Below are 22,288 nucleotides of genomic sequence, written 5' to 3'. Positions count from 1 at the left end.
ACTGAACAGAAAAAAAAAAATGACCCTCAAAAGCAGTCCTAGATAGAGAAATCAGACTGTCAGTTAGCGGAAGCACAAACTTTTAAAACATAATTAAAACATGTTTGAAAGTAAGTAGATTAAACTCATCCTATACTGCAGAGACCAGGCACGGCTAGTCCCTGAGCAGAGAGAGGGAATCTCACTGCACCTGAAGGGCCTTGGAGAAATCACCAAGACGCCAGCAACGGAGTCAGATCCATCTCAGGAGGCAGAACTGGGTTTCTCCAGGTAACTCAGAATTCTTAAAAGCCCACTAGGGTTTTCCTCTCTCCTTTGAAACTGCTGGGATTTAATATAGACGGGAAGATTCTTTTTTAATTATTGCTTTGGGTCGTATCTTCCAAAGCTTTGGTCAGGCATATTATAAGTCGATGGTATTGCTACCGTGGCCTCAAACTCACAGTAAATCCATGCAATAATATCTTTGTAGCCTTCACTGAGAAACACTGAACCCTGAGCAGGGGATGGGGGAGCAATCGTTTACGGCCATGGGCCATGAACAAGCTGCTTTAGTCTGAGGCAGCTCAGCCTCACCAGGCCCTTTCATGAACACTCCATTCATCTAAGATGGGTCCCTGCACCAGATATCGTATCTGGCTTCTGCAGCTGTATTTCAGCATCACTCAGCAGCGAGCAGATAAGGTAATATCTCTGAAAGCTCCTAGACGGAAGGCTGCCAGACTCTCCGCACTGAAATCTCACTCTCCTTTCAGGTCTGAAGGGCTGCAGACGTGAAGGGAGGACGGAAGACAGAGGAAGGAAGACAGAAAGGACACTTGCATGGACTGAAGATAAGGAAGCTCCCAGGGCAGAGATACCCACAGTAGGTCCCAGCAGAGCCTAGATCCGTGAAAGGGGATGCCAAGATGCCACTGGAAAATGTGGCTGGCTCTGCGAATGTGTCCTCCGTATTCAAGCTTGTATTTTCAGTATAATCCCTATTTTCACATATGCAAAAAAATCAACAAAATTTAAAAGAGCCCAAGTCAGGGAGTCAGGACTTTCTCCGTCTCTATTTTTAAATTTATTTCCTAATGGATTCGGCTAAAGACACAAACTTTGGCTGTGGTGGAGCCCAGACCAGAATCCAAATCTCTTTATTATTATTGTTGTTGTTACTGCTGTTAACTTTGTTATTGCTAGCTGCTGTTTATAGACTGCTTATTGTTTTCTTCGCAATATGTTTAGTACTTTGCATACATAAAAGCATTTGAGCTGACTTGAATAGGTATTTCTCCGAAGAAGATATACAAATGGGCAACAAGCACATGGAAAGAGGCTCACCATCAGTAGTTATTAAGGAAATGCAAATAAAAACCACAGTGAGGTGTCATCTGACACTCACTAGAACGGCTATGATGCAAAAAATGGGGGAAAGATGTATTGGCTGGGATTTGGAAGAATGGAACACTTGAGCATCACTGGCCAGAGTATAAAATAGAATACGGCCCTGTGGGAAACAGTTCAGCTGGTCCCCAACAGGTTACACATAGAATTACTCTATGACTCAGCAATTCCACTCCTAAATATATACCCCCCCAGCCCCGCAAATTGAAAACAGGTACTCAAACAAATGCTTGCACACAAATGTTCACAGCAGCATTATTCACAATAGTTAAAAGGCAGAGACAACCTGAATGTTCATTAACAGGTGATGGTTAATGGTACTGTATACACATTCAATGGAATACTATTGAACCATAAAAGGAGTGAACTACCGACACATGCTACAATGTGGATGAACTTCAGAAACATTGTGCTAAGTGAACGAAGGCAGACACAAGGGTCACATGACGTGTGACTGCATTTCTATGAAATATGCAGAAGAGCTAAATCCACAGAAACAGAAAACAGATTCGTGGCTACCAGGAGCTGCGGGAGGGAGGGACGGGGGAATGACGGGCAACCGGGGACTGAGTTCCTTTTGGGCTGATGAAAATGTTTTGGAACTAGATAGAAGTGGTGGTTGTACAACGTTGTGAATGTCCTAAATGACGCTGAACTGTTCACTTTACAATGGTATTGTTACGTTCATATGAATTTCTCCTCAATTAAAAACCACTTGAAATCATTTAACCCTTATGATAAACCTGTGATGTGGGCATGATTTCCCCCGTTGTTCAGATGATTCAAGGCTTATTTCCACTGAGACACGTATTATTTTTAGCAGAAGAAAGGTGGCATTATCTTCAGGATCGGACTTTATAAATGATGGAAAATCTAGGAATGTATCTTTGGAGGAAGGCATAAAATGACCAATACACGTGGGTCAGGTTTAGCTGATGCTATGCTACCGAGTCCCCTTTTCCCTGGCACATTGGGTGGAATCACAGTCCTAAGCAATAGAGCCGGAGACCACCTCCCTAGCAGTCTGTAATGAACTAGCCAGTAAGAAAAACGATTTGGTAACAGAGTAGGCAAAAAAGGCTAAGCTATGCCTGTTTCATTCTCCTCTGCGCTATAGAATCTTCCATCCGTATTTCGTTTCAGAGGGGTGTTGGATGTGTGAGATGAAGGGAAAAAACCCAGGGAAGGAAGTTGGAGGGAAATTTCTGAACAAAGGGGTGTGAGAAGTTCAACTCCAGCTAGCTTTCCCCACCTCCCCTCAATTGCCAACATGTATCTCAAAAAAGACACACCACCAAGGTTCTGTTCCTATTTTTCTGCTGTGACTGTTACAGCAATAATATGCAGAGAGAGCCCTTAGTGAGTAGGTTTCTTCCTAGAGAGTCAGCTCTAACCAAATCCACAATGCACAATTTATTTTCCAAACATTCCTGTTCTAGCTCCTTCCATGCCCTATGGCAGACTTGTCTCACCTCGTGTCTAGTCAGCCAGGGGAATAGCTTCTCTTCTCTAGTCTCCCCCCTCTCCCTGCTCCACAAGCAACTGTAGCCCACCTCCTCACTAGGGTTTCTAAGCACTGCTTCCATGATGTCTTCTCTCTATGCAAAAATTTTGAGTGGGTCCCCAATGAAATCAAATTTCTTAGTCTAGCTTTCCGAGTTGTCCTCTGCTTTTTAGACTTATATCCTAGGACTCCTCTATGTGAGGCCAAATTGGATCTTTTTTACTTAAAAAAAATTAATACTATTAGCTAATAGCTAAGATTGATTGAAGGTTAATTACATACCTATTGGAGGCTCAACGCTAAGCACTCTACATACATCATCTCATTTACATCTCATTTACATTTGACAGGAGACTACAGGTAGAGAGACCCAATCGATTATATAACTAGTGCAACTCAGCAGTAGGATTTGAACCCAGGTCTGTTTGGTGTCCAAATCCATAGTTTTAGGCACTGGTCTTGATTTTGCCTTTTACGTTCCTGTTTTCATATCTTGGGTTCCCTCATTCTGTTCCTAACACCAACTCCACTCTCTTCTGCTTTTCTCCAACTACCATTCATGACCCTCAGGGCTGGAGTCTTCTCTTTATTTGAGTTCACATAGGTGAGCAAATGTTTTCTGTCTGTTGCTGGCATGTATCTTTTCATAGTTCTAATCATCACACCACTAGTTCAATGACAGTGCTAAGGAGGGCAGGAACCATGTCCAATACTTGTATCTCTGACTCTGTCTAGCACAATGCCTTGTTCACAATAGGTGTTCAATAACTATTTATTTGTTCAATAATTCTCATAGATTACCTGCCAGGGAAATATTTTTTTATAGAGCTGTTTGTTAAAAGTTCTTCATAAAACTGGATTTCACCTCTTCAATCTTTTACAAAAATGTAATTTTTTGAAATTTGGAGAGCATCAAATAAATACAGTGAGCATTAGTAAAAATATTTCTAATTTTAACATATGACTAAAGTGCTTAAAATATTAAGTGTTAAAACTTATTTTTATCCAAGTGCTTACTTGAACCAACATTGAGACTAAAGGGAAAAGAAATTACTCTTTGTAAATCTGTTACTTTAAACCTCGTATTCTCCTGAGTTTCATGATAGGTCCATATAGAGAAATTAATTTATAGAAGTAGTCAGCATATCCGCTAAAAAATGCAAACCTAAACTACTATGCACTTTTCCCTTTGTGAGACTCCTGCATATTTCAATATTTCGTTCACCACCTTTAAGGTGTTCAAATTCACCAGCTGTAAGAATACTTATCAGATTATAGTACAGCACTAAAAATAAGCTGGTGTTATTGAAAATAAATGAATCAGCACTTTCTCAGCTGAATTGTTTTCTCATGTGACTCATACTACTTAACTAACGTTTTCTTTGCGATTGTTCATTTATCATATCAAACGTTTCTTTGGACATCTGCTTCTTTAAGTACAAATGCGCAGGCTTGATGAAAATGTTCAGTAGAAAAAGAAAATAACTCTCTGGTCTGGATTTATAAAAGCAAGACATTAATGGGGTCAGTTACCATGGCTTTAGCTGAAGATCTTTCTTCATTTTTTAGCCTATAAAGAATGCGATAGAATTTTCAATGTCGGTGCAGTCTGTTTACCAATAAAATTTCATATACGTGGAACTCATGGTACTAAACTTCAAAAAGCCCTTCTGTTTAGTTTGGACCAGAGGATATTCTTGATAGATCTCATCTCAAAATCACTTGGACTCCCAAGTGTCCATGCAAAACCATTAATCTCAAAATGTGTCTAAATACCAATTTGAGACAGGCTACAATTTACTGTTCTCTGTGACAGACAAATAGCTAGGGGAGTGCCGTCATTTAACCCCAATGCTTTCTTTGGTAGTCATGGAAAGAAAGGTTTTTTTATACTGCCTTGTCATAAAAAGACTACAAAATCCATCAACACTGTATAACTTTACATATAAAAGTAATGTATGCATAGATATTTCAGTCATCGTGTGAAAAATAAACAAGACAGCCTTTAAATCAACGTCATTCCCAAGGAATCAGCATGGACATGTATTGACTCATTTTACAGCTAAAATAGAAAATACATGTAAATTTGACTGCTCTATTTTGACATGGAGGCTCTTGGCCATATCTTTATGGCCAAAAAACCTGTATACACACACACCAAATTGGGAAGGAGTCGCATTTGCAAAAGCTGGGCTTGTCCTCTGTATAGGTGCTCAGATAGGCTTCTGTTGGATGAAATGTCTGACTATAGGATATGTATTTTGCAAAACGCAAGTTAGCCCAAAAGTCTGGCATATATTTGGACACGCAATCAAATGCACGCTGAGAGTCTCAGTGAAGTGGATTGAAATGGCAACCCCACAAATGGGTACCCAGGAATATGTTTGCTTTTTAGAAATTGGCTAAAAAATTAAAAGCTTCAACAAGGCAAATTTAAAACAAATTAATTTACTGCGGTGAGAACACTTATCACGAGATCTACCTTCTTAACAAATTGCAAAATACAGTGTACGATACAGTGTTGTGTAGTGTTCAGTCCAGTGTACCATACAGTATTGCTGGCTGTAGGTACAATCAAGTATGTAATTTTTAAATTTAGTTTTTACTTTAAAAGCACATATGAATGTAAGAGGAAAGACAGTTTCCACTGATTTTGCATAACCCTATGCCAATTACTAAATAAATACAAACATGGATATGTAGAGGAGCATTCCATGAAGTATTTGGACAAGGTAATAATCACATGAAGACTCTCTTCAGGTATGGCAATAGGACCTATTCGTACAGCACTGAGGGTAATGAAAACTGATGTGTGAAGTTCACACAAGGTCTAAAGTGACAGCCCAGGGAAAAAACCCCAACGACTTAGTCTTTTAAATAACTTTGCAGGTTTTTTGGTTTTTATTTTAATGTCAGATGACTGAAGGCAGACACGCACCAAGATGGAAAAGTGAGCAGCTATTAGGTGCCGTGCGGGTACCTGGCCCGACACTCCATCCGTGCCACCAAAGTCGTGCACATCAGCCGAAGGGACTGCCTTTCACCTGCCGGTCATCGTTTTTCACGGGGAGCCCACTTCCCCATCAGTAGTGATTTAAAAGCTGTGCAAGGAACTAGAGGTGACCGAGATAAGTCAACGGACAACAGTCAGTTCCAACACCATCTGCAACTGCTTCCCTGCTCTTCCCATGAAAGAGTTCTGGTCCGCAAGTCAGAGCAGCCTAAATGTAGGCATTTTGTAGAGAAGGACTAATTTTTGAATCACGCAAGTGAAACCCTATTTGGTGAGTTCCACCTCATAAACAAAATTTGAACTAGATCCTGAACTTTCAGAGATGCGTGACATATTGAGATAGGGAACATGGACCCCTAACATGTATTTTAATGCCGTAAATTGCAGATGCCACAATCGGAGTTACTGCATATACGTGTCTAGGCAACAGACGCTTCTTAATTTCTAGGTATATGTGACCTATAATACTGCACAGTCATTTTTTGAGATTTTAATTCCATAGCAAGTGAGAGCACCAGAAATATTCCCTTGACTGACGTCAGCAATTTTAAGTGTATTATGATATCTTAAAATTCATCTTCAGCTTTTGTGTGTGTGTGGCAAGTTGAACGTTTAAAACTTGGGATTTGCTATAGAAAATGTATTTAGCTGATGGTTCTAGGTAGCCCATAGTCTACTCCTAAGAAGATACCATAGTACTGTACTGGGACTATTTTCCTCAAAATGAATGAGTGCATCTGTGTGTAGTAACTTATACTTTTAGTTGAACTTCCCTTCCACTAGGGTACCAAAACCTTTGTTCCTATTTTATGTAAAATTAACTCAATATCTGTTTTAGAAATGTTACTGAAATACAAAAGCAACCTCAGCAAAAAGAATCTGTGATTCCTCATATGCATTTTGGTAAAACTGGTTAAGAATTTTGACATTGATTTTCTTTAGGTGATAGGGTTCTTCTCAAATGCTGTAAATTCAAAATTGTTTGGTAAGGGCAAAGCAAAGCTTAAAGAAATCAATACGATAAAAAGTGTAATAAAGTTGATTGCTCTTGAAAATCAAGGGGATCATAAAGTTGAAGTCATACCAGTTAAAATCATGTCTGTAGCATGAAAACTGCATTGAGTTGCTTATAAAATGGACCAAGTCTCCCATTTTCATCCTTTTCTCATCCTGTCTCTTCACAACTCTTTTCGCCTAATCCTGCCCCAGCCACTCAGCGTCTGATTTCTGGATACTATTTCTGATCTCTTTTCACTTAGCTGACTCTAGCTTCCAAGAAAAAAGCAAGGAAGAGCTTATGGTTTCTTCCTCAAAATTTTGGTTTTTGCTCCTTCAAAGATAAGAAAAAATGATTTCAAATTTCTATCATCTGCTTTTATCATACTCCAGAGCATCTTAACAACCATTCTGCTTCTTCAAAGATTAAAATGTTGTCCTTCATACATAGAAAGGAAAATGTTAATAATCAAAGATAGGAGCTTTAAGCAGTTTCTTAGAGAATGAAAAGAACAATTGGAAATCAGACTGATTTATTTCTCAGAGGTTTAGATATAATTGAAGAGTTGAATCACAGATATATAAAGATATTAGAAGTAGGATGTATTTATCATTTTTACTATAGACCTCTATAAAAAAAGTACAAGAGCACATTTGCTTGTGACCAATTTACTTAATGTTCAAAGTAAAGTGACCTTTCTTTTCTATATCTGGGGCCAGTTTTACTCTCTTCCTGGCAAGACTCTCAAAGCCAAACCTGAATTTTATTACATGTATTTAGTAAGTTGCTAAACTGGGTAAAATAAAGTAGGGTCAACATAAGACCTCAAATCTTATTGGCTTTTTGACCTGTTTCTAACTAAGTTTTGCATTTCAAAAAATGCAGTTTGTATTTCACTAACTACAGCAAATAGCTCTAGAGTAGAAATACACCACAGCTCTTGATTTTCACGTGCAATTAATTGGTAGCCATACAACTATCTACAGCCCTAGGACTCACCCTACTTGGAGATAAAATCAAATGTACTCCAGTGGAATTGTGTCCTTGCTTAAAAACAAAACAAAACCAAAAGCAAACAAAAAAACCCCATCTTATCATATGATTGAAAAGAGCCAGGAGGTAACTTTTGAGCTATTCCTCTCCCACTAAATTAAGAATTTGCAAAGCCTGAAGTCCTTGTAACCTGTCCTCTGACTTTACTATGCACGCAGGGCATCCTGCGCGTTAGTTAAGGTGGCTCTTTTAACATAGTCAGTGACATACATGTGTTTAAAAACGGATTTTAAAAAAACCATTAATCTGCACTCTCCCGTAAAGCTTGAGGCCTTTATCTGGGATACAAAGGTGCTAAGTTTCTCGGCAGAAATCCTCCAAGAGGATTTCCAGCTTGCCTTGGCATCCTTTGAGGTGAAGAGTCCTTCTTACGACGTTGCCTTTTATGCCCAACTGTTTGATTACCTAACGATGCTAGTTGTGTGCGGGTAGGGAGAGGGCCACGTGATCAACCAGGGGTCAAACGAGAGATGTGGGTCCAGGTAGAGAGAATCCATTGTCTTTCTTTCTGCAGCTCCTCTCATTATCTCCCTCCACCCCCTCCATCCCCCCCAGATACATTTCTCGACTTAAACCTTAAAATATTTGATTCCTTCGGTGTCCATTCACAGCCTTGGAGGTTCACGCTTTACTCTCCCTTGGGATCCATTCCTCTCTAAACACTTACCAGCCAATGTATTGTGTAAAGAGAATTCCCAGCAGTAGATTTTAAAATGAAAGAGAAAGCGTTGAGCATCTGAGTGTTCTCAGGTGCTGGTGTCAGTACCGGATGCCTCCTGTTGACAAGGACGGGCTATCGCGGGGGGCACCCGAGATCTCTCTATTCTGAGCAGTCTTCAGAAATCAGTCGTATCTGATTGTTCTTTCCGATCAAACAAAGTAGGAAGACAAAGTAAGCCGAGCATATTCTTTCACTCTGCACTTTGTTGTTAAAAGAGGGAGGAATCCCACTAGGGCCCCTAACTCAGTTTTAGATATTACCAAACTTTTGTAAGAATTCCTATTCTTCCTCCCAGCCCTTCCTCCCCCTGCCCCTCCCCTCTCCGTCAGTTCACTGATTGGGACGAATAAAGTTTCTTTGTTCCTCTAAGACTTGTGCCATGCTGCTAAAAATTAACTGTGAATAATACCACGGCAGGGCACGGACGAACGAAACGCAAGGGCATTTGCTGTTTTCAGAGGATGTGGCATGCAGCTACCTGTATTTAGCTCAGGAAAGGATCACGTCCCTCTCTTAAAAAGAATACTTGGAAACTTCCCAGTATCACTCTCGGAACTCATGTCGTGGGGTCTTTTCCAAGGTTGCTTATATAGCGCAAAATGCAAAACACTATAGTTTGCAATCAGAGGTGGGCACGTGACAAGGATGCCGGCCTAAGCCCGTCTGTTTTACCAGGAACAACCTCTGTTGCTGATAAATGGCCTTCTGAAGACAGATGTGGCAAAGTGCCTGCCATTGGAAACAGCAAGGAAAGTAAGTGTAGTTGGCATGCTTCCTAAAATATATTTCTTGTTGGACACAGGAAGTAATTTTCCATCAGATTGGGACGTGACATAACGTAATGTGTCAAAGACAGTGTTAAAAAAACAAACAAGCTGGAATTGAGGTGCATTCGGTTAGTCTTAGATCTCTCAGTCAGTTTCACACATTAAAACCGTCGAACATGGCAGAGCTTATAAATTTTCCTGTTGGAGAGGTTTTTGGAGAATTTCACAAAACTCAGTGGGATCTTGGTGGGGAGACTGACATTTACCACTGAGTTCTGTAATGACAGCTAAACCAAAGAACGCCGCTCCTAATTTACTCGAGTAGAATTCAATATCACAACAAGGCAATTGCAGAACATTGTTCTTTTATGAGACCAATTTTTGTGCTATGATTTTTAACTCTTTTAGTTACCAGCGACTTCAAATTGCTTCACAAAGCCTGCATTCTCATCCTGTGCATGAATTTTTTAATATAATTATTCTGTTTTTCTTCCTTCAATACTTTCTGTTGTCATTAGTCATACATATCATATACACACATTTCAGGCCTTCCAACTTACATCATACGGCTTTATAGCTCCTGCCCACGCACCCCTAGAACTATGTCCTTATGACTACCAGAGTGGCAAATAGCTTATCACTTCTCAGTTCTACAAGACATCCCAGTGTCATGCCATTTCCTACTCAGCCAGGACAGTTGACCAAATGATCAGGCAATTAGGACTGTTGGCTATGGAAGGAATAGAGTAAGGATCACGTTACCTGCCAGCCCCACGAGGAAAGGTCTCCTGCCTCTGCTGAGTATTGAGCTTCTACTCTACTGAACCACCTGGGGGAACGCTGATGGGTGTGGCAAAGTGGACAGAAAGAGGGGAGGGTCATCGTGGCTCTGCCGTGGGGGACTTCCAAAGTGAATCTGACATGCATGCTGCCCTTAGGGGAGGTGAGATAAATGAAAGTAGACATAGCACAAGAGGGGAACAGACAAGGCACATGGGAATTCAAGGAAGTAACTGCTATTTCCAACTGAGGGCTAGAGTGGGCAGGTTGGTGGTGGGAAAAAGCATCATGGAAACAGCCTGAAAGGTGGCGTTTTCCTGCCTCAGAGTCGTGTTTGCTGCCCTTTGCTCTTCCCCCAACTCTCAGCTTGAATGGCATCTCCACAGAGTTGCCCATGATTCTCCTTCTAAGAGTCTCCTGTTATATTCTGTCACAGGACCCTGTGAATGTCCCTCCTAACAATACGGCCCACTTTGTAAGTACTTAATTAATTAATTTGTTTCATATAAGCTGCTGCTGAAGAATTTAAACTCCACAAGGGACCTTGACCCTCCTGATCACTTCTGTATGCCCAGCACTGTGCATACCGCAAGATACATAATAAATATTTGTTGAGCAGGAGAGTGAATGAACCAGACAGACCGGGTTATATAGGGATGGGTGGGGATGCGGGAAGGAGGAGAGGGAGGGAGAGAGGGAGGGAGAGAGAGAGAAAGGGAGGCCATTCCTGGCAGAGCAAATGGTACGTGTTTCTTACCTAGAGGCATGAAAACGCTTCAGCTTGGCTTGAAGCACATGGAAGATGAAGGAATTGAGGAAAAAAATTGAAAAAAGGTAAATTAGGATCAGGATCCTGGGCTACAGACTTTGCACTTTACTCTGTAGGTAACAGCAGTTTTTGATTAGGAGACCAATATAACTGGCTCTAGATCATCTTATGTCTTCAACCTACAGACTTTGAAGGAAGAGCATGTCTTTGCTTTAACTGCCTCTAGTGTCAAAGCTATGATCTTTTGACCAGACCCGTAGACCTCAGAGACAGTTGCTTGGAGCTGTCAGGGGCCTTGGATTTAAACTGAAATGAGTTCCAGTGACCTGCTGAGTCCTACAGTGTGAAGGTTCACATCGGGCCAAGCCCAGCAGCCTAGATCATTTCAAGTCAACAGATTAAATGCCCCCAGGGTGTGCTCAGCCCGTGGTGAGATACAAAACAAATCCAAGGCGGGTTCCCCTGCCTTAAAGAGCAGAGGAGAGCCGTCTCTGATGGAACTGCTCTTAAATGGCCTCCCCACTTGAAGGTGTGCGAGGCAATCGGGCACAACTCAGGCACACAGGACCACTTCCTAAACAGTGCTCCCCGTGAAATGACTCAGCACGCTGGGATCCAGGGAATGGTTTCATCCCGCCGTAGACCCCTATGACTGTGTGTCTGGCCTGGTCCAGACAAGCCCAGAGACGCAACATGAAAGAGCCTTGGGTGGGGTGTCAGCTTCGCAGGACTCTAGACCCATTACTAAGAAACCGTGACTCACTGGGGAAGTCGTCTTAATGATCAGAATGTTTTGTCATTTTCAAAAAATTGGGCATTTGTTAATTTATCAACGCCATTATGCATCCATTCAATGCTAGGCTCTACGCTGAAAGAGGCCCAGCTGTCCGCGGCTCATACGAGAAACAAATGAACACACAGGAAATGTGTTCTCCGACTGTAAATCCCTCTACCACGTGAATCATTCTGAGTTGGTGGAGAGCCCGTAAAGCTGCCTGACGCAGCCTGGGAGTGTTTGTATCATTTGGTCACAGAAAATTCTGCTAAAATGCCATCTTTAAACCAGGTCTTTGAGACCTAAAATACAATGAAATTTACAAACATAAAAGCTCATTAGATTTTCAGGACATGTTATAAAAATCTATTTGTGTTGTAATGTCCTAATGGAACCAGAGTCGGATTGCCATTCATACAAATAAGAATTTGGGAAAATATCCCCATCCTTGGTTGACAGAAGCACATAGCTCCCAATGCACAATAAGGACAGGTCTTTCTGTGCCCATTTCCCAGCTGCTGTGACCATATGGTGACTAAGTGGCCCAGAGTAGAGAAGCCGGCTGGGGGGAAGGCTGAGCAGGATGGAAAGTATGGTGCATGTGGCCTTGGAGTAGGGGCCAATGAGGGGGACCTCAGGGCACGGGCTCTGAGGTGAAGGTCTGAATGAAATCACAGAGGGGCAAAGAAGCCAGGTTGGCAGTTTCGAAAAGAAGAAGAAAAGCTAAGTCCTTGATGCAAATGAACAGGCAGCAATGGGCGGCAAGCCATCAGCAGCACAGATGGCCCTTGAGAGGTGATGCCCCTTAATGCAGCTCTCACGTTGGTCACTGGCGTCTGGAAGCCCATTTCCAGCCTGTTGACGAGGATCTCAGTTCGCTTACTTCTCGCCCAGTGAAGTCTGCGTTCTGGTTTGTCTCCTCCTTCTCTGCTCCAACTTTTGGACAATTTTCTCTTGCTTTCGATGACACGATCAATCTCTAGCCAAGTTCTCTGACTGTCTAGCTGGGGTGTCTGTTCCTTCATAAGGGGTATACGAGTATCAGGCCTCTCCATGCAGAACCTTCGTTGTTTCTGGGGCTCACGAGTAGTGACTCGAGGAGGAATTAAGTCAAAAAGTTTCCCAACCTTGGTGGTATTGACATTTTAGGCTGGATAATTCTTGACTGTGTGTAGCTGTCCTGTGCATCGGAAGATCTTTTGCGGCATCCCTGGCCTCTACCCACTGGATGCCAATGGCACCCCATCCCCAAGCTGTGACACCCAAAAAACGTCTCCTGAAATGACACCCAAATGTCTCCAGAGGGGCAATACTGTCCCCACTTGGGACCACTGCCCTAAGCAAATGAATAGGAACAACACTTTAGGAAAACCCTTAGTGCTTTACCTCTGACGTGACTTTCCGATGAGGCAACTAAACTATTCCAGTGATCTTAGGCACTCAAAGTATTTAAACTTTAAAATCTTAAACTGTCTAATTGTACTATTCAGGTTGGCCTTTACTATAACTGTAAATTATGTGTCCAGAAAATAGCACATTTGTTTGCCACACCTCAGAAGTAGGCACTTAGGAAACACTTGTTAAGTGAGTAAATGTTGCTTTTTAAGAACAGAGAAATGCTTCATTTGCGTTCAACTCTGGCCCCATGGGCCTCAAAAGTACCTCTCTCTGTTACACCAATTGGCCTGCCAAGAGCAGACATGAACTAAGCCCACAACAGAATATGGGCATTTCATGTCCCCACCAGCCATGTGCCTCTGCCAACCTCCAGTGGCTGAAGGTCATCTCTGGGGACCGGTGGAACATCCCTGTGGCAAATGCTTTCAACAGGAGAACTGTGTTTAAGAAAGCCTGCACTAATTTCCCCCTTCCTCTTAATTCCCGCGTCATGTCATGGCGACCTCTGCTGCGTCATGCGTCACTTTATTTGATGTGTTTTGCTTATGACTTATTTCCCTCAGCAGACTCAGAGCTCTTTGCAGCTCAGATACATGTTTGAAGCATTTTCTGTATCCCTCCCAAGGACCCAGCACATGACAATAAATCAACATGTTTTTAAGGGTGTGCCCTGGCCTTTGCGGGACTCAATTTCTCCTCTAAGCCAATTTTCTCCAATGCAGGCCAGACAAAACCTGCACTCTGAGGTGGGCGAGGGAAGGACTGGGAGTCTGGGATTAGCAGATGCAAACTACGATGGATAAACAAGGTCCTACTGTATAGTACAGGGAACTATATTCAAGATCCTGTGATAAACCATAATGGAAAAGAATATGAAAAAGAATATATACATGTACAACTGAATCACTTGCTGTACAGCAGAAATTAACATAGCATTGCAAATCAACTGTAGTTCAGTTAAAAAAAAAAAAACACACTCTCCAGTGTCTGAGTTCTAACACTTTTAGTCTGAAAGGACCAATACCACGCTCTTCATTGTTCCCTGAGCTACACTCTCTACTCCCCCAGAGATATTCATATATACTCACAGAGCTCATGCACACAGTAGAGATAAATACCATCTAAACTAAGATGCAGTCTCCTCTTACTGACACCCAAATCCTTCTTAGATTTTCCTTTTCCCTCTTCAGTAGTCATCAGATCTCTCTTTGAGGGCCACTTTACCTTGATTTTGAGATTCGGCAATTAATATAATTGTGACCTTAAAAATCCGTCAAGAACAGGGAACTGGCTCATGTACGTGGGACACGTCATACGCTCACTCTGCGCGCTGAGCTTCCCGGCTGGATCTGACGGGCGGTGTTTGAGTCGGGGCGGAGGACGTGGGAGGCGATTCCCAGAAACACCGGCTCGCTGAGCACTTTGCAGAGGAGAAGAGCCAAAGCGCTGTCTCCGCCCACCTCCCGCGGGCCCTTTCCAGGCCAGAGGAAAGGAACTCTTCCAGCTGGCCACAGACTCTACTAAGGTCGGGCTCCAGGTCAAAATCTGACACAGCAGAGGGAGCGCCCAGCCAGGCTTCTCTCTGCACACCTCGTTCTTTGGATAAAGGGCGATCAACTTTGTCTAAACCTAGTCTAAGATCACACGCGCACCAGGGAACTTTTGTTCGCCAAGTGTGTCAATGGCAAATAACTGAACAGAGAGAGTGGGTGACGCGTGGGTCTGTAGCTGGACTTTTAACTACGCGCACACAGAACTGTCGAAGTCTCCTTGGGGAACTGGGAGAGACGATGGCTGACTCCCCCATGCTAAGTAGGTCAGGAGGAATGAGAACCCAACTAGAAAAAAAATCACAGCAAAACGTCCCCTCAGCTGGTCCTAAGGAGTTACAAAAAGCTCCCCTAACTGACCACATCAGAGGAGGGTTTGAAGTTCTTGCATGAAAACAACTTACCATTCCTGGTGACAACACCGTTTACGATGAGGTTTTACACAAAGTGTTCAAGGGTAATAGAAACAGTATTTTTAAATAAATGTGTTGCAACATGCAGGCAGTATTTTCAAAAGCATCACCTGCTCCCCTTTTAGAAAGGTAGGCTGCTGCACTGCTGCAAAAGTGAGATTGGCGCTCATGAAATTTTTTTCAAGAAACAGTGTCTGAGAGGGATTTTTTTCAGCGCTTAAATGACATACGTGTGAAAAGAGAAAGTTCCCTTTATAGAGGCACAAAAAATATCTTTTACCCTGAACGTGCTATTCAACTGAAGTCACCTTTGTTAATTCAACTGAGTTTTATTATGTTCACAAGTCAGATTTTTTTTTTTTTGGCATTTGACTCTTCTAGAAAATTGCTGTAGTGAAACAATTCGTCACTATTAGCATCATTTAGATGTTACAAATCAACAAGGACGGTGATTATCTGGTGAACCTGTGTATTTGGATAAAGCAAACATCAAACAGCAAAATCTGGAACTAAGGAAATACTATTCTCAAGGGAATGAGCAAAAAGAAGGAAAGATATAGAAGTAGGTAGAAATCTATGACATCAGTACTGTACTTTGATATTCACCTAAACCTGTAATATTTACTAATTAAAAATACTTTGTTATTAGGTAACAATCCCTTTCTAGACAATGATATTTTATCACAGTTTAATAGCCATTATCATTTGAACTCCACAGTATCTAAATTTGTACAATAAAATACTTTGCTAAAATTGGGGGGATATCTATGAGAAGTTACTTTTAGCTTATAACATTCAAAGTGATTAAATAAATTCTTATATGAGAAACTTTTGGTGAATTATAAGGGAATTTGAAGAAGCTTATTTAGGTAATATCTGAGTGGCAACCACAATCTCATATAGAATATTCCTTGGGGCCACTGCTGGCTGCATTTGCTATGACATTTCTTATACGGTCAGGCTCACAAAATAAGAAATACATTAGCTAAACATCATAAACAACTTCACAGTTGTAAAGAATGTTTATCAAAAGATCTCAAAGCACCTTTCTTCTAATTAGGCTCAGGCTGGAGATATACACAGCAGAAAGGTGAGGGGAAGAAGCACTGCTGTGATGCCGAAATCCAAAATGCTCAAAGCCAAAGAGCGCTGAGTGGCCGCCTCCACACAGGGTTGGCAATGTCTGCTGTGATTATTAGAAGCCATCTCTGAGCTCCTAGAACAAAGACCACCTGGCATATTATTTCCCAGGAAAATGGTTCATTTATTCACGCATTCAGCACATACTTCGGGAACTTTCACTATGTACTTGACACAGAGTATTTGGCCAGGGCCGGGGACAGAGAAGCAAATAGATTGATGTCTGCCCTTTCTGTACTGGAGTTCTCTGGAGCGAGCCATGGAAGCTTAGGTTTTTTGCTAGCCATCCTAACCCTCCTACTTGTCAGGCTTATTTACTTCTGGTAATCTTCCATAAAGCAGAGTCTTCCATTCAGAAGCTAACAAGAAAGATGGCTTGCAGAGAACACAGGCAATTGGCTACATTTCCTAGAGGTAAAGCCTTCAACATTCATTGCACCTCCCTAAATCTTCCCATCGCCGTCTGATCCGAGACGTGGAACGGGGCCTGCTTGAGTTGTGGCTGCACCACTAAAAAGAAATTCTCGGCATCGCCTGTTTCTATTCCCTCTTCTACTCATCAAGTTTAAATTTCATCCCTTCTCTGTCAATAAATTTCTTATAAATATGATAAAATATAAGAAGGTTGAAAATATCTGCACTCTGTCGCTTACCTAATGGGTCTTAGAAAAGGAAGTTCAAAACAGAGACCTGTTGTAGAACGTGGTGCTCCTGTAAGATAATTACCTTCAATAATAATAGTTATAGTTTATTGAGCATTATATATACAGGAACCTTGGTATATTAACCACATTTTCTCTTCATAAAAGGACAGTAGGGAGGTTTATCATTCCCATTTCACAGATTAAGAAACTGAGAAGTGAATTAACATTGCTAAGTTTTTAAGGCAATGAGGTTTTACGCGAAGTGTTCAGGAATGATAGACAGCATTACCACGCTACGTCATTGCGTCAAACGACATCTGCCGTAGCATTGCATTTATTTGTTTATTTTTACTGATTGGAAAACTGAAGGCAAACTGGTACCACCTGTTAGCAAAACACTGTCCATATAATCCCTGAGGAGATACCTTCTGATTCCTGAGTTAATAAACAGAAGATTTGTTCCTCTGCCTTTTCGTCATCTTGCCTGGCCTCCCTCCTACTTGTTCTCTGTTGATAGTGTTTGAAAGACTGGTTTCTTACATGGTTCCCTGTGGGCTGGGCCACAGCTGTGAAGTGAGTGGTCTGGTCTCAGCTGATGGGAAGCGCCTGAGGGGTATCACTTTATTCCCGGCCACGCATTTCCACAGCCTTGGCTCTCGGCGTAAGACAGAGGACGCTCAGAATCCCATGGGGCCAGGGCTTTGGTGGCAGAAGACATTAGGACATGAAGAAGCCCCTTGGGGCTGGAGGCCATGTCTCAGCATGGGTACAGCCACCCCATGGTGTTCTTCAAGCATCCAGTTTTCCGTCTGTGCAAATCCACGCAAATGGCAACTCATGACCAATGACCAAGCCACGCACTTGTGCAGAAAGCAATTTGTCACATCAGTTTACAGTATGGCCCCTATCCAGGTCCCAGAATAACTACGCTGTGGTTTTTTAGGGGCCTTGGAATATCTACCAACCTTAACTTAGTGAGAGCAATGCTTTATAGCTGACATAAGACAAAAGTGAAATAATCAAACTACGAGTGGTGCTTCCTAGCATGTGAGTGCCAATGCCTCTTCTTCATTAATTAGTTATTTCTGCCATTTCTTCACTAGCCCTGGGACAGCCCTAACAAATCCATTTTGCTCATTCTCTAACTTCCTAATATAGAGTAAATTACTGTTCAATTTTAATTCACGATTTAAAAAAAGCAGTGACCTAATAAAAGGAAATTTTTTGTAACCACCTTGTCCTTTGTTCCTATTCCCCCATAGGTTATATATTTTAACAGGAAAATCTGTTTATGCCCCTTCAAATTTTTTTTTTTAATTGAGGCTGAGGGTCACACTGGCTCAATGACAGAAGACAGACATGGGCATTGTACTTGGCGAACCCCTCCTGTAAAGTCACATGCAAACACGAACAGTCAAAGCACTCAGTCAGGCTGAATGCTCCCTTGGGTACAGACTTCCCCAAATTGTGAAATCAGACTGGCATCTTCAGAAAGCTCAGACATTCTTTCCCAAGTCTCAGGCCAAGCAGGACTCCTTGAACCACACTGCCGGGGCCCAGGCTCCAGGATAATCCTTCTTACCCAGGAGCAAGGGACCAAGAAGCACAGTGAAAAATTACCACAGTATCTCACAAATTTTAAACTCTAACATGTCCCTTGCACCAAATGCTGTGTCTGCAAAACACCGAAGCGTCCAGATGAAAAGTAAAACCTGGAGTCAGCATTCTGACTTGTTCCGCACGACAACAAACACAGAGATACTTATAATCGTCGGAATGGCTTATGATGTTTTTTGACATATTGTTAATTTATGCTGTTTCTTTCATTTCACTGAATTCTTTGATTACCCACCAAACAGTGATATAATCGATGCCCCATCCCAGTCAAGGCAGGGAGGGAATATTCAGTTTGAGTATTATTGGGTTCTTTGCTTTTCTCTTTCTCTTTTGGCCAATGTTGATCGAAGGGAAAAAAAAAATTATACAATCAAAGGTTTAATAATTTTGAGTTCAATTTTATGAAGCCCTGGGAAAGGGTGGGGCTTACTGACTAAAAAGGATAAGCTCTGGCTTATCTGAGGATTTCAATTATTTACGATATTCCTCGTCTCCACTTCTAAAATGGACCACATTCTACGTGTTTTCCATTCTTCCTACCAACTTTTAAACAACAGCAAGATTCTGTGCATGGAAATTGTGTGATATTTAGTTCCAGGTGCAATTTTTTGCAAAACATCATTTTGTCATTTTTTTAATTGAGGAAATGTTTCTGCATCTTTGTTGGGCTTAGTTAAAAATATCTGGCGAACCTTAGGACATTTAAAGTACGTTTACAATCACACTGAAAAATATTACCTAAAGCCTATACCCTAAAGCGTATTCACAACATCACCTCTAAATCATAACAGGCAAACTCTGAAACCTTCCTAGAGAATAGAGTTTGGAAAGACTCCTTTAGCATTGTTTTGTTTCGTTTTGGTTTGGGTGTCTTTCCCAGGCTAGAAAATAGGCAGTTGATTTGCCTGATTTAGGAAGAGTTTGGGGGTATGTGGAAGGTAACCTTTTGTTTCTTCACCAAGATATATGCTTATACGTGTGTTTTTAAGGCAGCAGCCTACCTACATAGCAGCAACTGTCTCATATGAAAAGTTATCATTCAGTGTGAATCTCAGAGGAGCACTAAAGCATTTGAGTTTATATGTTAGCTATTAAAGACTAGATGCTTGTTGTCGAGAACCTCCGGGTATGGGAAGAGTGCTTTTCATGAACTGACAAGAGGAGGGTTTGAAGAGAGGGTACTTAGAAAACAAGGGGAGGTCGACATGTTTTATGATCACGGCATTTATAGAAAGAGCTTTTGCTAGGGTGAAATGCTGGAGATCTGAAGGAATCTCATCAACAATGGATTTCAGAGAACCAAGTACTGCTTTTGCACTGAATATCGCGTTATCTTTTTATAGGAGAAAACATAGGTGATTACATTTCAGGTTACGGTGTTTGAAATTAGGTGCGTAGCTCCCATTCATAATAAGAAGAGCTACGCACCTAATTCCAGAATACTTCAGTGACAATCCATCCTAAAAATGTAATTTATTTGAAGTCTATTATCAAACTATATGGGTAGGTTTTTCACAGCCTTCGTCATGATTCACATTTGAATGAAAGGTCAGGAGGAGAATTTGAGGAAAGTATCAGCAAAGCAACTTGGGTAAATCACTTCTCATCTAAGATATCTATCTATCTATCTATCTATCTATCTATCTATCTATCTATCTATATTGCACATACATTCCCAGGGTCTTTGTTTCCATGGACTGTGTGCAAAATATAATGCTAAAATTCTTAGAAAGAATCTTAACAGCTACTGAGGAAAATATAGATGGTAAATTGTAAGTCTATTTTGTATTAACTGTTTTATCTTAACAGAGGAATCTCATCATTACCTAAACCGAGATCAAGGGGAAAAAATTACCCTGCATGCAGGAGGTGGCACATAACAGCCACTCACACCAGAGCTTTATTTTAGTTTTGGTTAATTACTGAGCATGTAAGGATGTGTGCGTGTGTCTGCAAGAACTTTATTAAAGGATTCTCCTATTGCTTTTCTCTGAGACACGCCTACCTGAAAAGTAAAAACATAAGTGCCCGAAAAGAATATTGAAAGAAAACAACAGTGGTTGCTACCATTGTGTGTAGCAATTACACCACAACTGTATTGTTAAAAAAATCCCTTCTATTTTCTCTTTGCCCTTCTCTAAGCTGAAAAGCAAAAAAACTCTTCTGCAAGTATAAATTTATGTCAACTTCAAAGGAGGAAAAAAAATAAAAGATTACTTATTTTGGATATAAGGTTAATTCAAATCTAGTAACCTGAATAGAAAACTATATCAGCAACACGACCGTAGCTATTGTCATAGACTCAAGATGTGGGTACTTAACCTCTAAACTTCTGCAATGATTTATTTTTCATCTGAAAAAGGAACAGTATATTGTCTTTGAACGAAGAGCATCAGAAAGAAATATGTACCAGTAACTCAATTTTTCTGACGTAAAAATGTTGTCATTCTTACATATTTGTATTTCATAATTATTTCACAATCTAGAAAACCCTTTCTCCAAGGGAAAATTTTACTGAATTATGTATTAAAAGAAGAAACAAGCCATCGATCAAGCAAAGTCAAAGAACTCAAAGAATCCAACCCATTAAGCCAAAGAGTCAGGCACTTTCTGAATGATTTACTCTAGGAAACTGGATCTTCTAGGCGAACCACTGTATATACACATCCTGGGCAGGACATTTATCAGATTTTCTGTTGTAAATTCTTTTATAGCTTTCTAGTAGAAAACGCTTTTCATTTTGAGGAAACCCGTCAGAATAAGGTTTTAAATGAATCTGTTTCCAAGGTTCAAAAGCTTTAAATTACTAGACCATGGTTACCATTGAGAAAACGCACTGAGCTATATCAAGGAGAGAACAAAAATAACCAGGTACAAGTTCAAGTCTCTAAGGTTGCCATGTAAGTGCTGCTTAGAAAGGATTAAGACTCCCTGGGAAGAAAAGAGCTTCCAAACAAATCACTTACAAAGTGGGGAAACACACATGCTCTATAATCCATTGTTTGGTCTACTCCGTCCTAGTAGAAAATTCTCTCTAGTTACAAAGCAGAGATTCCATATTTTAGGATGTTCTCATTCAGTTAATTTTTCAGAAATAAAAAAGCTGTAGAAATGCCATTGCTTTCATATTATCAGAAAGAATAAGAAAATCAGCTTAATTACACTTTTTGGAATCATTTACCTACAGCTAATTCACAGAGGTTAACAGCATTAGTAATGAGCTACAAAGTACACTGCAGCTTAGCGCAAGTGTCTTATTTTGTCAAGACAAACAAGTTGTGTATTTTAAGAAGACTTTTTTGTCTTATTTGATAGGTCTGGAGACATTTTTGTCCCCGGGACTTACCTTCTCTTCTTCTTTAAAGACGCCTTGAGTTTTTTTGCTTGCACAGAAATTCGAAATCACTTTGTCTTAGAAGAGTAGGAAATCTAAAACAAAATAAATGAAATATATAAACTGGAAGAAAGCTTGATCTGATGTTTTATATGCATAATTTCAGTTCTGAAACTCTTAAAAAGCTGAGATGCATGGTAATGAGAGATTACTGCTGACTTAAAACAAATGGAACAATTCTTTTTTTTTGAATTTTATTTATTTATTTTTTATACAGCAGGTTCTTATTAGTTACTTATTTTATACATATTAGTGTATATATGTCAATCCCAATCTCCAAATTCATGAATGGAAAAAATTCTTAATAATCATAAAAAGTCTACCGTAGCAGTGTGTTAAGCTAAACTTTATTTCATGAGTCCAT

At 40.8% G+C, this 22,288-nt stretch overlaps 1 protein-coding gene across 1 annotated transcript in view; it reads right to left on the bottom strand.

The window, feature by feature from the left end:
• The window catches only part of TENM3 (teneurin transmembrane protein 3), a 694,478-nt gene extending 672,549 nt beyond the window's left edge, over window positions 1–21,929 (bottom strand). The window contains exon 1 of the mRNA XM_060136352.1: window positions 21,877–21,929. The gene's annotated coding sequence lies outside the window, so the exon portion shown is untranslated. The remainder of the gene's footprint in view (window positions 1–21,876) is intronic.
• Window positions 21,930–22,288: the final 359 nt, after the last annotated feature.

This window comes from Lagenorhynchus albirostris, chromosome 21, assembly GCF_949774975.1.
Source record: "Lagenorhynchus albirostris chromosome 21, mLagAlb1.1, whole genome shotgun sequence".
NCBI classification, from domain to species: Eukaryota; Metazoa; Chordata; class Mammalia; order Artiodactyla; family Delphinidae; genus Lagenorhynchus; species Lagenorhynchus albirostris.
The sequence above is the reverse complement of the archived record's forward strand: the minus strand, read 5'-3'. Positions and strand labels throughout refer to the sequence as shown.